Source organism: Macrotis lagotis, chromosome 5, assembly GCF_037893015.1.
Source record: "Macrotis lagotis isolate mMagLag1 chromosome 5, bilby.v1.9.chrom.fasta, whole genome shotgun sequence".
NCBI lineage: Eukaryota > Metazoa > Chordata > Mammalia > Peramelemorphia > Peramelidae > Macrotis > Macrotis lagotis.
This window is the reverse complement of record NC_133662.1, coordinates 43,253,870-43,269,841: the sequence shown is the minus strand read 5'-3', so window position 1 is coordinate 43,269,841 and position 15,972 is coordinate 43,253,870. Positions and strand designations below refer to the sequence as shown.

General features: G+C 36.4%; 1 pseudogene; it reads right to left on the bottom strand.

Annotated features, from left to right (window-relative positions):
* The window catches only part of LOC141489253 (coenzyme Q-binding protein COQ10 homolog A, mitochondrial pseudogene), a 47,067-nt pseudogene extending 35,750 nt beyond the window's left edge, over nt 1–11,317 (bottom strand).
* Between the last annotated feature and the right edge of the window lie 4,655 nt (nt 11,318–15,972).

Genomic DNA, 15,972 nt, shown 5'->3' with positions numbered 1-15,972 from the left:
TGCCCGTTCATCATTTCTTATAATATGATAGTACTACATTTCATTCATATACCACCACTTGTTTATCCATTCCCTAAATCACGTAAGTCTTTTCATGCTGTTTTGAAATCCATATACTCATCATTTCTTATAGAATAATAGCATTCCATTACATTCTGTCTATTCAGTCATTCACAAATTGATGGATATTTTCTAATTTGGGGCACCACAAAAAAAGCTGCTATAAAAATTTTTTCACATGTAGGTCCTTTCATCTTTTTTTTAGGATCTCTTTAGTTTAAAGACTTAGTAGTACAATTGCTAGATCAAAGGTTATGCTCTTTAGGCATAGTTTCAAATTGCTCTCCAGAAGCATTTGATCAGTTCACCACTCTACCACCAATTTCAATTTCCCCACATCTTCATCAGCATTTATTATTATTATCTTCTTTTTGTCTTTTTTGCCAATCTGAAATGGACAAACTGGTAGCTCAGAGTTATTTTAAATTGTGATTATGTAATCAATAGTGATTTTGAGCATTTTTTCATATGATTATGGATGGTTTTGATTCCTTTATCTGAAAAATTGTCTATCCCTATTTATCAAGTGAAGAATGTTATATTCTTATACATTTGACTGAGTTCTCTACATATTTGAGAAATTAGGCCTTTTCAGAAACACTAGTTATTTCCCATCATTCTACTTTTCTTCTAATAGGCTATGTTTGTGTTGCTTGTACAAAAAAAAAAACCTAATTTAATATATTAATTATTTTATATTTCATTATAATGTTCTCTATCTCTTGTTTGGTCATAAATTCTTTTCTTTTTCTATAGATCTGACAGGCAAACTATTCATTACCCTCCAGATCTGTTTATGGTATCACCCTTTATGAATAATCATGTACTTGTTTTGACCTTTTCCTAGGTCTTCAGTCCTTTCTGGTTTAAGTATAAGCAACAGATTTGTGTATAAAAGGAATTTTGTAGAACATTGTCTTCACCTAGTTTTCCAAATAGTTTGCATAATGTTGAATTAATTGTTCATTAAATTTTTGGTAGAATAATTCACTTATAAATTCATTGGGCTATGGAGATTTTTTTCTTAGAGAATTCATTGTTGGCTTCTTAATTTCTTTTTTTCTAAAATGGGGTTGAGTATTTTTTATTTCCTTTTCTGTTTATCTGGGCAAATTATATTATTTTTGTTCATCTGTTTTTTTGGTTTATCTGTTTCACTTAGATGACCAGATTTATTGACATACAGCTGGCCAAAATTGCTGCCAATTATGGTTTTAATTTCTTCTTCATTGGTGATGAATTCACCCTTTTAAATTTTGATACTGGCAAATTGGCTCTTTTTTTTCAAAAAACCAATTAAACCAATGTTATCTATTTTATTGGGGATTTTTCATAAAACTAGCTCAGTTTTATATATTAGTTCAATAGTTTTCTTGCATTTGATTAAATTAATTACTTTTTATTTTCAGAATTTCTAATTTGGCATTTAATTGAGAATTTTTAATTTTTTCTAGATTTCTTAATTGCATGCCTAATTCATGGGTCAATTCTCTCTCTATTTTATTCATGTTAGCATTTGAAGACAAACTTTTCCAAGAACTGTTTTAGCTGCAACCCATAAATTTTGCTGTATTGATCCATCATTGTCATTATTTTTAATGAAATTTTTTATTGTTTTTATGATTTGTTGACCCATTCATTCTATAGAATTAGATTATTTAGCTTACAATTAATTTTGTTTCATGTGTGCTTTTTAAATTTTTTTGGTGTATTATCATTATTTTTTTCATCTATATGCATGTGCATATTTTTAAGTTACAAAATTTCCTTCCATCCTCCCTTTCTACCCCCCTCCCTTCAATGGTGAACTGTCAGGTTGACATTTTATATACATATTTTTGATAAATATGTTTACAAATTAGTCATTTTTGGTATAAGGAATTAGAATTAAGGGTAAGAGATACATGAGATAATTTTTTAAAGTGTTCATCAGATTCTGAAGGGGTTTTTGTTTTGTTTTGTTTTGTTTTCTTTCTCTTCCTCTGGATGAGGACAACATTGTTCGTAGCAGGTCCTAGTTCTATGAACTGCTGAGGGGAGCTGCTTCCATCAGTGTTGATCATCTTACAATGTTGTTGTTAATATGTACAATTTATAATTAATTTTAATCTATCTTTCCATGATCCCTTATTACATATAATTTTTATTGAATCATCTGAAAAGGATGCATTTAATATTTCTGCCTTTCTACATTTGATTGTGAGGGTTTTAACCCTAATACATGGTCAATTTTTATATAGATGTCATATAACCCTGTAAAAAAGGTATATCCCTTCCTAGCCCATTTAATTTTCTCCTGAGATCTAGCATGTCTAACTTTTCTAAAATTCTATTCACCTCCTTTACATCTTTTAGTTGGTGGTCAGATTTATCTAGTCCCAAGAAGGGGAGATTGAGGTCTACCATTAGTTTAGTTTTGCTGTCTATTTCTTCCTGTAATTTACTTAACTTCTACTCTAAGAATTTGGATGCTATACAACTTGGTCCAGTTATCCAAGTTTTTATTGAGCCCTCCAGACATATCAAAGCAGGCCAAAGACAGAGTGCAGTAAATCAGATAGTGGTTTCTTTTTTTGTTTTGTTTTGGTTTTTTTTTAGAATTTTTGCAAGGCAAATGGGGTTAAGTGGCTTGCCCAAGGCCACACAGTTAGGTAATTATTAAGTGTCTGAGACCGAACTTGAACCCAGGTACTCCTGAGTCCAAGGCCAGTGCTTTATCCACTATGCCACCTAGCTGCCCCTAGATAGTGGTTTCTTAATTATTTCTTTGTTAGGAATGGATTTGCAAATCAAGGGATTATTCCATTTCTTGGAGCTCCACCTTGTTGTGGAGTCAGATATATTATACATAATCATAAGTGGGAAGTTGGGACTTGAGTGATCTTCCCAGGACAAGCCCACCAGGTAGACCAATACAAGTTACATCACTTGTGAACATCCAACTAGGGAATCTGTGGGAATGGTTGGATTGATTGTATAATTTTGGGGTTAAAGTACAGTAAAAGTTATACCAATATACTTCACTTAACACAGACAAGCAAAGTTCAGGACAGGACCAATCATAATTGATAGCTGACTTCTATTACTTTGTTTTCAATATTTTCCCAGACCTAAAATCTGCTGGTAAAAAAGGATCTTAAAGAGGCGGAGCCAAGATGGCAACAGGAAGGGATCGAGTCTTAGGAGCTCTCTGATAAAAACTCATAAACTAAAGACTCTAACTAAACTTTCGAGAGACAGAACCCACAAAGGGACCCGGTGAGGCAGTTCTCCTACTCAAGGTAACCTGGAAAAGAGCAGAAAGGCTCTGCTCCACATGCCAGAGGGGCAGCCCATCAGAGGGGTGGCCCACCAGAGCCAAAGAACTTCAGCCTCCCGGAGGCATCCCCAGGGCGCTGGGAGCCTCAGCTCACAGCAGCGGGGGAGTCTCCTGAGCTGCAGGGGAGCACCGGCACAAAGTGGGGGAACAGTGGGGGACCTCTGCCAGAGCAAGCACATGGAGCCCAGCCCTCAGGGCATACAGCCAGTAGCCTGGTCTTTCTGCAGCCTAGACCAGGAAACAGAAGCAGGTGGAGCCCTTAAGCAGGAGCCCCCAGGGCATGAGCCCATTGAGCTGAGGGAGGGGAGTGAAGAGAGACTGCAGAGCTCTGTCCTCTGCCCCTGGAACAGGACCCTGGAGCTCTGACCACATTCAGATACTGATCCCAGTCTAGGCCCCGCCATAGAACAACGGGACCCCCCCACCTCGGCCCCGTGGCAGAGGAGGGTGCTTATGGTCAATCACAGACCAGGAGGGAGGACAGAACCCCACACACTGAGACCCTTGTGGGAGTGTCCCAAAAGCTCAGGAAGCACCCCCTAAAAAAAGGCTTAAGGTAGGGAAAATGAACAAACAAAGAAACAAGAGGAAGACCATTGAGAATTATTTTGCAACTGAGCCCAAGAAGGATCAAAATACTCAGTCTGAAGATGAGGAAGCACAAGCTCCTGCATCTAAAGACTCCAAGAAAAACAGAAATTGGGCTCAGGCTATGATAGAGCTCAAAAAAGACTTTGAAAATCAAATGAGGGAGTTAGAAGAAAAACTGGGAAAAGAAAGGAGAGAGATGCAGGAAAAACATGAAAATGAAGTCAGCAGCTTAGTCAAGAAAATCCAAAAAATTGCTTAAGAAAATAGCATGCTAAAAAACAGCTTAGGTCAAATGGATAAAACAGTTCAAAAAGTTATTGAGGAGAAGAATGCTTTAAAAAGCAAAATTGGCCAGATGGAAAAAGAGATAAGAAAACTCTCTGAGGAGAACAAATCCTTCAGACAAAGAATAGAATTCAGGGAGATCGATGAATTTACCAGAAATCAGGAATCAATACTTCAAAACCAAAATGAAAAATTAGAAGAAAATGTGAAATATCTCATTGAAAAAACAACTGATATTGAAAATAGACTTAGGAAAGATAATTTGAAAATTATTGGAATACCTGAAAGTCATGATCAGGAAAAGAGCCTTGACATCATTTTCAAAGAATTACTACAGGAAAATTGCCCTGATATTCTAGAAGCAGAGGGCAAAATAGAAATGTAGAGAATCCACCAATTCCCCTCGAGAAAGAGATCCCCAAAAACCAACCCCCAGTAATATTATAGCCAAGTTCCAGAACTCCCAAGTCAAAGAGAAAATATTACAAGCAGCTAGAAGGACACAGTTCAAATATCGTGGACCTGCAGTCAGGATCACACAGGACTTAGCAGCAGCTACATTGGAAGCTCGTAGGTCTTGGAATACAATATACCAGAAGGCAAAAGAGCTTAGAATGCAGCCAAGAATGAACTACCCAGCAAGGCTGAATGTCCTCTTCCAGGGAAAAAGATGGACTTTCAATGAACCAGGGGAATTTCAAAGGTTCCTTTTGGAATGGCCAGAGCTGAACAGAAGGTTTGATCTTCAGATACAGGACTCAGATGAAGCATGGAGATTGGAGGAGAGGGGGAAAATATAAGGGACTTAATGAGGATGAACTGCATGTATAGAAAAATGATACTGATAATATTCATATGAACCATCTCAGTTAATAGAGCAGGTAGAGGGAGCTTTTAAGGTTGAAGCACAGGAGAAAGCTGAAGTCGAAGATATTTTTATGGTGTAAAAATGGAGTCAATAAGAAAAAAAGGGAAATGGAATGGGAGAAAGAAAAAGGAGAGGGGGAATAGTCCAAGCTATTTCACATAATAAGATTTTTTTTATTACAATGAGCTATTGAAATGATATGGAAGGGGGGAAGCAAGGGGCAATGAGGGAACCTTTGCTCTCATCAGAGATGGCTAGGAGAGGAAACAGCAAATATACTCAATGGGGTATAGACATCTGGAGTAAGAAGGAGGGGGGAGCGGGGGGAAGGGGTGGGGATGTGAATAAAGGAGGAGAGGATGGACCATGGGGGGACAGTAGTCAGATATAACATATTTTCTTTTTTTTACTTCTTGCAAGGGGCTGGGATTGGATGGCCTGCTCAGGACCATAGGGCCAGGTGTATTCTGGGCCTAAGGGTTGGTATGGGGGCTCAGGGCTTCTTAGCTCCAGGACCAGGGATCTGTCTGCTGCACCACTCAGCGACCCTACAGCAGAGTCAGAGTGAAAGGAGAGAGAATATAGTACATGGTAGTGGAGAAATAAGAAAGGAGGGAGTTGCGATCAGCAATGGCAACGTTGGAAAAATATGGAAGTAACTTTTGTGATGGACTTATCATAAAGAATGTGATCTACTCACGACAGAGCTGATGGTGTTGGAACAAAGACTGAAACACATTTTTTGTTATTATTATTTGGGGGAGGGTGCAGGGCAAGTGGGGCTGGGTGGCCTGCCTGGGGCCACATAGCAGGGTGATCATTGGGTGTCTGGGCCCGGATTCAGACCCAGGTGCTCCTGGCTCAACGGCCAATGCTCTGTCTGCCACCCAGCCACCCCTTCTATTATTACTATTTTATTTTATTTTGGGTCTTTTTTTTTCTTCTTTTTGGTTTTTGCAGGGCAGTGGGGATCGGGTGGCTTGCATGTCACATGGCTGGGTGATTATTGGGTTAACGAGGCTGGATATGGACTCGGGTGCTTGTGGCTCCAGGGCTGGTGCTTCATCCATTGCACCCCCTGGCCATACCTACAATTATTACTATTATTTTTTTTATTTTAATTTTTTCCCCCCTTTACTTTTTTGCCCAAGCAAGTCTATCTATATTCATGGGGGGAGGGGTATTTTGTTTACTTGTAAACAAGTATATGTTATTAATGTAAAGAAAAACATTTGTACAAAATGGGAATAAAAAATAAATTTAAAAAAAGGATCTTAAAAAACTAGATAATTGTTATTAAATTCTTTATACTTATCATAGTAAACAATATAAAATTCATAAACAGACAGTACATATGTTTAATTTAGTACTCCTATTACTTCATTGGCTATGGTTCCTTTTAGGAAGATGTAGTTTCCTTTCTTGTCACTTTTAATTAGATCTAATTTGCTTTTACTTTGTCTGAGATAAGGATTGCTACCCTTAGTTTTTAAACTTCATTTGCAGCATAATATAAGTCTTTTACCTTTACTCTATCTGTGTCTGTTTCTTGTAAACAACATATTGTAGAAATTTTAATCTGTACTTCTATCTGCTTCCATTTTAGGGAAGAATTCATCTTATTCACATTCATAGCTATGATTACTAACTGTATCTTTACATTGACCCTATTTTCTCCTGTATGTACTTTTCTCTCTGTTTTCACCTTTTTTCTTCCTCAAGAGTATTTTGCTTCTGACCACTGTTTCCCCCAAGCTTCCTTCCCTTCTATCAGACCCTCTCCCTTTTCTTTTCCCTTTTTCTTCCTACTTCTGTCCTCCCTTCTTCTCATCCACCTATCAGTCTCCCCACTCTTACCTTTTCCCTTTGCCTTTTATTTCCCTATAGCCTGAGATAGATTTCTCTACACAACTTAGTTTGTATGTATGTTATTCCTTCTTTGAATAAAATATAATGAGAATAAGATTTAAAAAATACTCATCTCAGGGCATCTAGGTGTCACAGTGGATAGAGCACCAGCCCTGGAGTCAGGAGTACATGGGTTCAAATCTGGCCTCAGATACTTAATAATTACCTGGCTGTGTGACCTTGGGCAAGTCACTTAACCCCATTTGCTTGCAAAAAAAATCTAAAAAAAACTCATCTCCTCCCTTCTTTCTCTCTATAATAGGTTTTTCATACCTTTCATGAGAAATCATTTATTCCATTTGACCTCCTTTCTTATTCAAGTAAATTCCTTTTTTGAATCCCTTAATTTTTTAATCATATCAAAGTCAACTTACACCCACACCCTTTAAGTATACTCCATTTGATAGCTATGAGAAAGCTACAATTTTAAAAATTGCAAGTTTCATCTTCTCATATAGAGGCATAAGTAATTTATTCTTATTGAATTACAAAGTTGTTTTTTTCTTTCCTGTTTACCTTTATAAGCATCTCTTGAGTCTTGTATTTGAAGATCAAATTTTCTATTCAACTCTGGTCTTTTTTATGCAAAACTTTGAAAGTTCCCTATTTTAATGAATGTTCATCTCTTCCCCTGAGAGATTATACTCAAATTTTGCTGGGTAGTTGATTCTTAGTGGTAATCCAAACTCTTTTCCTTCTCTAATATCATGTTCCAAGTTCTCTGAACCTTTGATATAGAAACTACTGATTTTTGTGTAATCCTGACTGTGGTTCCTTGATATCTGAATTGTTTCTTTCTGACATCATGCATTCTATTTGACTTGTTTTATAATCAGTTTTCCTTGGAGTTTTCATTTTGGCATTTCTTTCAAGAGGAAATTGGTGAATTCTTTTAATTACTATTTGACTCTCTAATTTTAGTATATCAGATCATATTTCCTTGATAATTTCTTTTTTTTTTAGGTTTTTTTTTTGCAAGGCAAATGGAGTTAAGTGGCTTACCCAAGGCTATTAAGTGTCTGAGACCAGATTTGAACCCAGGTGCTCCTGACTCCAAGGCCAGTTCTTTATCCACTATGCCACCTAGCTGCCCCGATAATTTCTTTAAAAATTCTGTCCAGGTCTTTCTTTTGATTGATGATTAATGTTCTTCTCAAAGAAGAACATGGCATCAGGGAGGTGATAGCGTGACAAGCACATGAATTTGGATTTAAGTGAGGGAGGTTGTACTAAGTCACAAGCCTCACTTTCTCCTCCAGAGACATCTAGATCCAGTGACCAGATATGAATCAGGATGACTGAAAATGACACTGGATGTGAGGCTATGAGGATTAAGTGATTTGGCCAAGGTCACACAGCTAGTAAGTGCCAAGAAAGGTTGAATTTAAACTCCCATTCTCCTGACTCCAGGACCAGTACTTTATCTACTGTGTCATTTGGCTGCTCATTTTATAGAAAGGAAATCTGAAATCCATAAAGTTGAAGTGACTTACTCAAGGTTACTCAGTAAAGTTGAAAAACTGGGATCTGAACCCTGAACTTCTGATTCCCAAGTCATCAAACCATATGAAGGAGCACACTAGTTTGAACTGTAGTGGGAATTTTAGACAAAGCCTGTTTCATCATTCTGGACATTCCTCTTTCCCCATCCTTCAAAGCAAATGCTATGTCCATCTTCATAACCATTGAGAGAATTCTAGCAAATACCCAAATCTATCTGAATCTGGGCCAAGAGATTTATAGAATTCAGTGAAATTATAGTGCCTCTTTCCCCTTCGTTTCTACATGTGAATATCTTTTTCTCAGTGCCTTCATTCTCCAACTACCAAGTCACAAGTACAAAAATGAAAGGCATTTTAATCCTCTAAGGAACACAAGCTTCCTAGTTCAGCACAGTTGCAGTTTTACTGATGTGGTTGTGATGTGGTCTTTAATGGAGTTTCCCCTCCCACTTTGCCCCATTTCACTGATTTAATGTGAGCAACATTTCATTTTCTTCCATCTCCTTTTCATTTTCATTTCCATATCTGAGTCCCCAAAAGTTTCAGTGATCATAGTTCATAACCACATCAAGTTATGTGACCTCAGAACAAGTCGTTCAATTCTGATCTGGAAGGTCATCTGGTGTCATCCATCCATGTATCACAGACATGATCACAATCGAATTGTGATCTTTTTGATTATGGCTCTCAGGTAGTCCAATAACTCTGACATTGTCTTTCTTGGATTTTTTCTTAATGTCTCATAGAGTCAAAAAAGTCATTAGTTGGGGCAGCTAGGTGGCATAGTGTATAAAGCACCGGCCCTGAAGTTAGGAGTGCCTGGATTCAGATCTGGTCTCAGACACTTAATAATTGCCTAGCTGTGTGGCCTTGGGCAAGCCACTTAACCCTGTTTGCCTTGCAAAACCCTTTAAAAAAACGTCATTAGTTTTCATTTGCTCTATTCTAATTTTTAAGGAATTGTTTTCTTCACTTAGCTTTTGTACTTCATTATCCAATTGACCAATTCTACTTTTTTAAGGAGTTGTTTTCTTCAGTAGATTTTTTTCTATTTGTGCAATCATATTTTTTAAGGAGTTGTTTTCTTCAGGCAGTTTTATATTTCCTTTACTAAACTGTTGACTCTTTTATCATCAGTCTTTCTCATCATTTTATCTCCTTTCCCAATTTTTCTTCTATTTATCTTATCTGATTTATAAAATTTTCTTTGAGCTCTTCCAAGAGAACTTTTTTGGATTTGAAACCAATTTATATTCTCCTTTGAGTCTTTGCAAGTAGGCATTTTAATATTATTGTTTTCTTCTGTGTTTGGGTTTTGATCTTCCCTATCTCCATAGTAGCTTTCTATGGTCAAAACTTTTGTTTCTTCTCATTTTTTAAATTGGAGTTCTGCTCCTGGGACCCAGGGGTACACTGTTCCAAGCTTCTTAAACTGGTCACTAGCTTTCTGCACTGGGACCTCTTGGACTTACAATTTTCCTTTTGGACTCAGATGACCTGACCTAGTCTTGTCTGTTGAGCCCTAGGTTCTGGGGTTGGCAGCTTATCTTTTATACTGGGCCTGAATTCATCATAGCTGACCTGCTGTACCACTGACCTACTGAATCACTGTTCTGTGACTGAGAACCTCCTGCTGACTTACCCAAACATCACCTATGTTAGGCTAAGCTCTACTTTTATCCAAGTGAGAAAGTCCTCTCCTGAAGTTAATTTTTTTTAAACATTTATCTTGCATTAGACAATTATTCATTTTTTTATTTTGTGGATTCTTTCACTACAGAATTCTTTTAGAGAACTGATTTGATATTATTTCTGAGGGAAACTGCAGAAAGGTCAGGCAACTTCCTGCTTCTCTCTGCCCTCTTGGTTTTGCCTCTACTACCTCTTTCTCCATATGGGTCCAAAATTGAGACAGAAATTTTGTCCTTCATCATCTATACAGACAGCAAAAATATTCACAAGGAAGAGTTTTTGTCGTTATTGCTTTAGGGAAGGAACCCAAGGGAAATTATGATCCATTTGGGAATTGCCATAGTGTTTTGTTTGAAGTAATGGAATGAACATTGGTAATGCAATCAAAAGACATGACTTTGACTTACACTTCTCTTGGTTACTAAGTTATAGGACCTAAAAGTAAGTCAGATAACCCTAGTTTACTCATCTATAAAATAAGGACAATAATATGCATTCTACCTACTTCACAGAATTGTTGCATGAAATTATGTACAATATTTTGTAGCTTCAAAGCATTAATTGGCAACTGTTGTCATTGTTGTTAATTGTCACATCTTGTCTTTTTGTCCTTTTCTTTCTGTTGGGAGATGTGGGAAGATGTTGAGTGGGAGTTTGGAGGAAGTGTGATTCAAAAAAAAAAAACCTTGACTTTTTTCCTGGGAAACTTGATATTTTCTGGGAACTTTTTAAGACTCTTTCATTGCCATCATGTATCATAGAGCAGATAAGTGAAATAACTTATGTAGCAGTTGTACTAGTTAAGCAATCAACAACAGTAATGGAACTGGGACTCAAAGGAATTTAAATCAATTTACAGACTTAATGCACTTTAGTTTATTCTTCAGATGTTCCTATAAATTTTAAAGAATTGATTAGCATCATCCCATTAAAAATGGGGAAATCAAAACTACCTCAGATGGTAGGACAGCACTTTCCTGATTCAGCTTCCTTTTACCCTGACCCAGATTCCTTCCCACTCACAACTTCATTGGTTCCAGGCGTCCCTAATTCGCTCTTCTGTTCTAAAGTCATAAAAGTTCCCAATCTCATGTAGTTATTTTTTTCCAGGTTGGGAGGTGAGAAAGATAACATGAGTCATTATGCCTGATGACTGGCTGACCAAAGGTTTTCAGATGGAGATAAGGGGAGAAACTAAGGGTTACTGTGTCTTTTTTGTGTTTCCTTGTAAGTAGTTGCTGATTTTAGAGTGATGGCTATAACTCCAGAACAGGGTAGCCATAATCCATAAACCCATTGGGGGGGGGGATCTGAAATAGGATTCAATTATTAGAATTTTCCAGAAAATGGGAAATGTAAAGAACTTTCTTCCTCAAAAGCAAAAAAGTGATAGCCTGTTTGGATAGCATTTTATATATAATTTTAGATTCTATCACTATATCAAAGGTTTTTGCAGAATTATTACTCTGTAACAAAAGAGAGTTCAGTCTTGAGAGAACAAAAGTCAACCTGTCCATAAAGAAATAACTATGGGGCGGCTAGGTGGTGTAGTGGATAAAGCACTGGCCCTGGAGACAGGAGTACCTGGGTTCAAATCCGGTCTCAGACACTTAATAATTACCTAGCTGTGTGGCCTTGGGCAAGCCACTTAACACCATCTGCCTTGCAAAAACCTAAAAAGAAAAGAAATAACTATGACGTAAAGACAAAATTTATCAATAAAATATCTTTTTTAAAATATCACTTTTTAAACCTAGGCTTAGACTCTAAAAACCCTAAGATCATAAAAAGTGCAGAAAGTAAGTTGCCTTACTCATTGTCTCTCTAACAAATTTCTTTTTCCATGAAAAATGAAATAAAATGAAAGTTGCTAATTACCAAGCAAACTGAAGAATATCCTTCACCAGAGATTTAAAATAGAATGGATATCCATTTATTCAACAGAAAACTGTAACCAGTTATCTAAGCCTGGAGCATCCTACATGAGATTTGCCCAGCTGGATGAGAGATTGCTGAGACAATGTTAAATGACAATGTGAGGGGAAGATATGTTCCAAGAATTTTGGCAAAGAGACATTCCTTCAAGAAAAAAATGTGGGGGAGGCAGCTAGGTAGCATGGTGGATAGAGCACCGGCCCTGGAGTCAGGAGTACCTGAGTTCAAATCTGGCCTCAGACACTTAATAATTACCTAGCTGTGTGGCCTTGGTCAAGCCACTCAATCCCTTTGCCTTAAATAAAAAAAAAATTAAAAAAAAGAAAGAAAAAATGTGTGGTTTCAGACTACTTTAAGGAAAAATTCCAGATACATAGAGATAGACTGTAGAAGTGGAAAATATATAGGGAAGGTTGATTTCTCAAAATGTTTCTGATGTCTGTCTTGCCTTGGCTAGAAACCTTGTGTCCCACTGAGTCACGGTAAAATGGAACAAGTGATTTTAAAAGATATCAGGAGCTCTAATTTTCTGAAATCTTAATTATTCACTTAGCATAGCAGAAAGTACACTAATCTTTGAATCAGAAGATCAGAGTTTATGTCCTTGTCCTTTTTTTTCTTTTATTGTTTTTTTAAATTTTTATTAAAGATATTAATTTTTACAGTTTTCCCCCAATCTTGCTTCCCTCCCCCCACCCCCACCCCAGATAGCAATCCATCAGTCTTTACTTTATTTCCATGTTGTACCTTGATCCAAATTGGGTGTGATGAGAGAGAAATCATATCCTTAAAGAGAACAGAATTCTCAGAGGTAACCAGATCAAACAATAAGACATCTGGGGTTTTTTTTTTCCCGAATTAAAGAGAATAGTCCTTGTACTTTCTTCAAACTCCACAGCTCCTTATCTGGATACAGATGGTACTCTCCTTTGCAGACAGCCTAAAATTGTTCCCAATTGTTGCGCTGATGGAATGAGCAAGTCCTTCATGGTTGAACATCACTCCCATGTTGCTGTTATGGTGTACAGTGTTTTTCTGGTTCTGCTCATCTCACTCAGCATCAGTTCATGCAAATCCCTCCAGGTTTCCCTGAAATCCCATCCCTCCTGGTTTCTAATAGAACAATAGTGTTCCATGACATACATATACCACAGTTTGCTAAACCATTCCCCAATTGAAGGACATTTACTGGATTTCCAATTCTTTGCCACCACAAACAGGGCTTCTATAAATATTTTTGTACAAGTAATGTTTTTACCCTTTTTCCTCATCTTTTCAGGGTATAGACCCAGTAGTGGTATTGCTGGGTCAAAGGGTATGCACATTTTTGTTGCCCTTTGGGCATAGTTCCAAATAGCTCTCCAGAAGCCTTGGATGAGTTCACAGCTCCACCTACAGTGTAATAGTGTCCCAGATTTCCCACATCCCTTCCAACAATGATCATTATCCTTCCTGGACATACTGGCCAATCTGAGAGGTATGAGGTGGTACCTCAGGGAAGCTTTAATTTGCATTTCTCTAATAATTAATCATTTAGAGCATTTTTTCATATGGCTATGGATTGCTTTGATCTCCTCATCTGTAAATTGCCTTTGCATAAACTTTGACCATTTGTCAATTGGGGAATGGCTTTTTGTTTTAAAAACATGACTCATTTCTCTGTATATTTTAGAAATGAGTCCTTTGTCAGAATCATTACTTGTAAAGATTGTTTCCCAATTTACTACTTTTCTTTTGATCTTGATTACATTGGATTTATCTGTGCAAAACCTTTTTAATTTAATGTAATCGAAATCATCTAATTGGTTTTTAGTGATGTTGTCCAACTCTTCCTTAGTCATAAACTGTTTCCCTTTCCATAGATCTGACAGGTAGACTAGTCCTTGATCTTCTAATTTGCTTATAGTATTGTTTTTTATGTCTATGTCCTGTAACCATTTGGATCTTATCTTGGTAAAGGGTGTGAGGTGTTGGTCTAATCTAAGTTTCTTCCATACTAACTTCCAATTATCCCAGCAGTGTTTATCAAAGAGGGAGCTTTTATCCCAGTGGCTTGACTCTTTGGGTTTATCAAACAGCAGATTACTATAATCCTCTCCTGCTTTTACACCTAGTCTTTTCCACTGGTCCACCACTCTATTTCTTAGCCAATACCAAACAGTTTTGATGACTGATGCTTTATAATATAATTTTAGATCTGGTAGTGCTAAGCCACCTTCGTTTGCATTTTTTTTCATTAAGCCCCTGGCAACTCTTGACTTTTTATTTCTCCATATGAATTTACTTACAATTTTTTCTAACTCATTAAAGTAAATTTTGGAATTTTGGTTGGTAGGGCACTAAACAGATAGTTTAGTTTTGGTAGAATTGTCATTTTTATTATATTAGCTCTACCTATCCATGCGCAGTTGATATTTGACCAGTTATTTAAATCTGATTTAATTTGTGTGAGAAGTGTTTTATAATTGTTTTCAAAACGATTCTGAGTCTGTCTTAGAAAATAGACTCCCAAGTATTTTACACTGTCTGAGGTTACTTTGAATGGAATTTCTCTTTCTAGCTCTTCCTGTTGTTTCTTGCTAGTCATATATAGGAAAGTTGAGGATTTATGGGGGGTTATTTTATAACCTGCAACTTTGCTAAAATTGCTACTTGTTTCCAGTAGTTTTTTAGATGATTTCTTGCATTTCTCTAGGTAGACCATCATGTCATCTGCGAATAGTGAGAGTTTTGTCTCTTCCTTCCCAATTCTAATTCCTTTAATTTCTTTTTCTTCTCTAATTGCTGATGCTAACATTTCTAACACAATGTTGAATAGTAGTGGTGATAATGGGCACCCTTGTTTAACCCCTGATCTTATTGGGAATGCCTCTAGCCTCTCCCCATTGAGTATAATGATTGTTGATGGTTTCAGATAGATAATGCTAATTATTTTAAGGAACAGTCCATTTATTCCTACACTCTATAGTGTTTTTAATAGGAATGGATGCTGTATTTTGTCAAAAGCTTTTTCAGCATCTATTGATATGATCATATGATTTCTGATAGGTTTGTTGTTGATATAATTAAGTATACTAACAGTTTTCCTAATATTGAACCAACCCTGCATTCCTGAAATAAATCCTACTTGATCATAATGTATTATCCTAGTGATGACTTGTAGTCGTTTTGCTAAGATTTTATTTAGGATTTTTGCATCTATATTCATCAGGGAAATAGGTCTATAATTTTCTTTCTGTGTTTTAACTCTTCCTGGTTTAGGTAACAGTACCATATTGGTTTCATAGAAAGAGTTAGGCAGAGTTCCATCTTTCCCTATTTTTCCAAAGAGTTTATATATAATTGGAACCAATTGTTCCTTAAATGTTTGGTAGAATTCACTTGTGAATCCATCAGGCCCTGGAGATTTTTTTTTTTAGGAAGTTCACTAATGGATTGTTGAATTTCTTTTTCTGAGATAGGGTTGTTCAGGCATTTAATCTCTTCTTCATTTAACCTGGGCAACTTATATTTTTGTAAATATTCATCCATTTCACTTAGATTATCAAATTCATTGGCATAAAGTTGGGCAAAATAATATCGAATTATTACTTTAATTTCCTCCTCATTGGTGGTGAGTTCACCTTTTTCATTTATAATACTAGCAATTTGGTTTTCTTCTTTCTTTTTTTTAATCAAATTGACCAGGGTTCATCAATTTTATTGGTTTTTTCATAATACCAACTTTTGGTTTTATTTATTAATTCAATAGATTTTTTGCTTTTTATTTTATTAATTTCTCCTTTTATTTTTAGAATTTCTAATTTGGTATT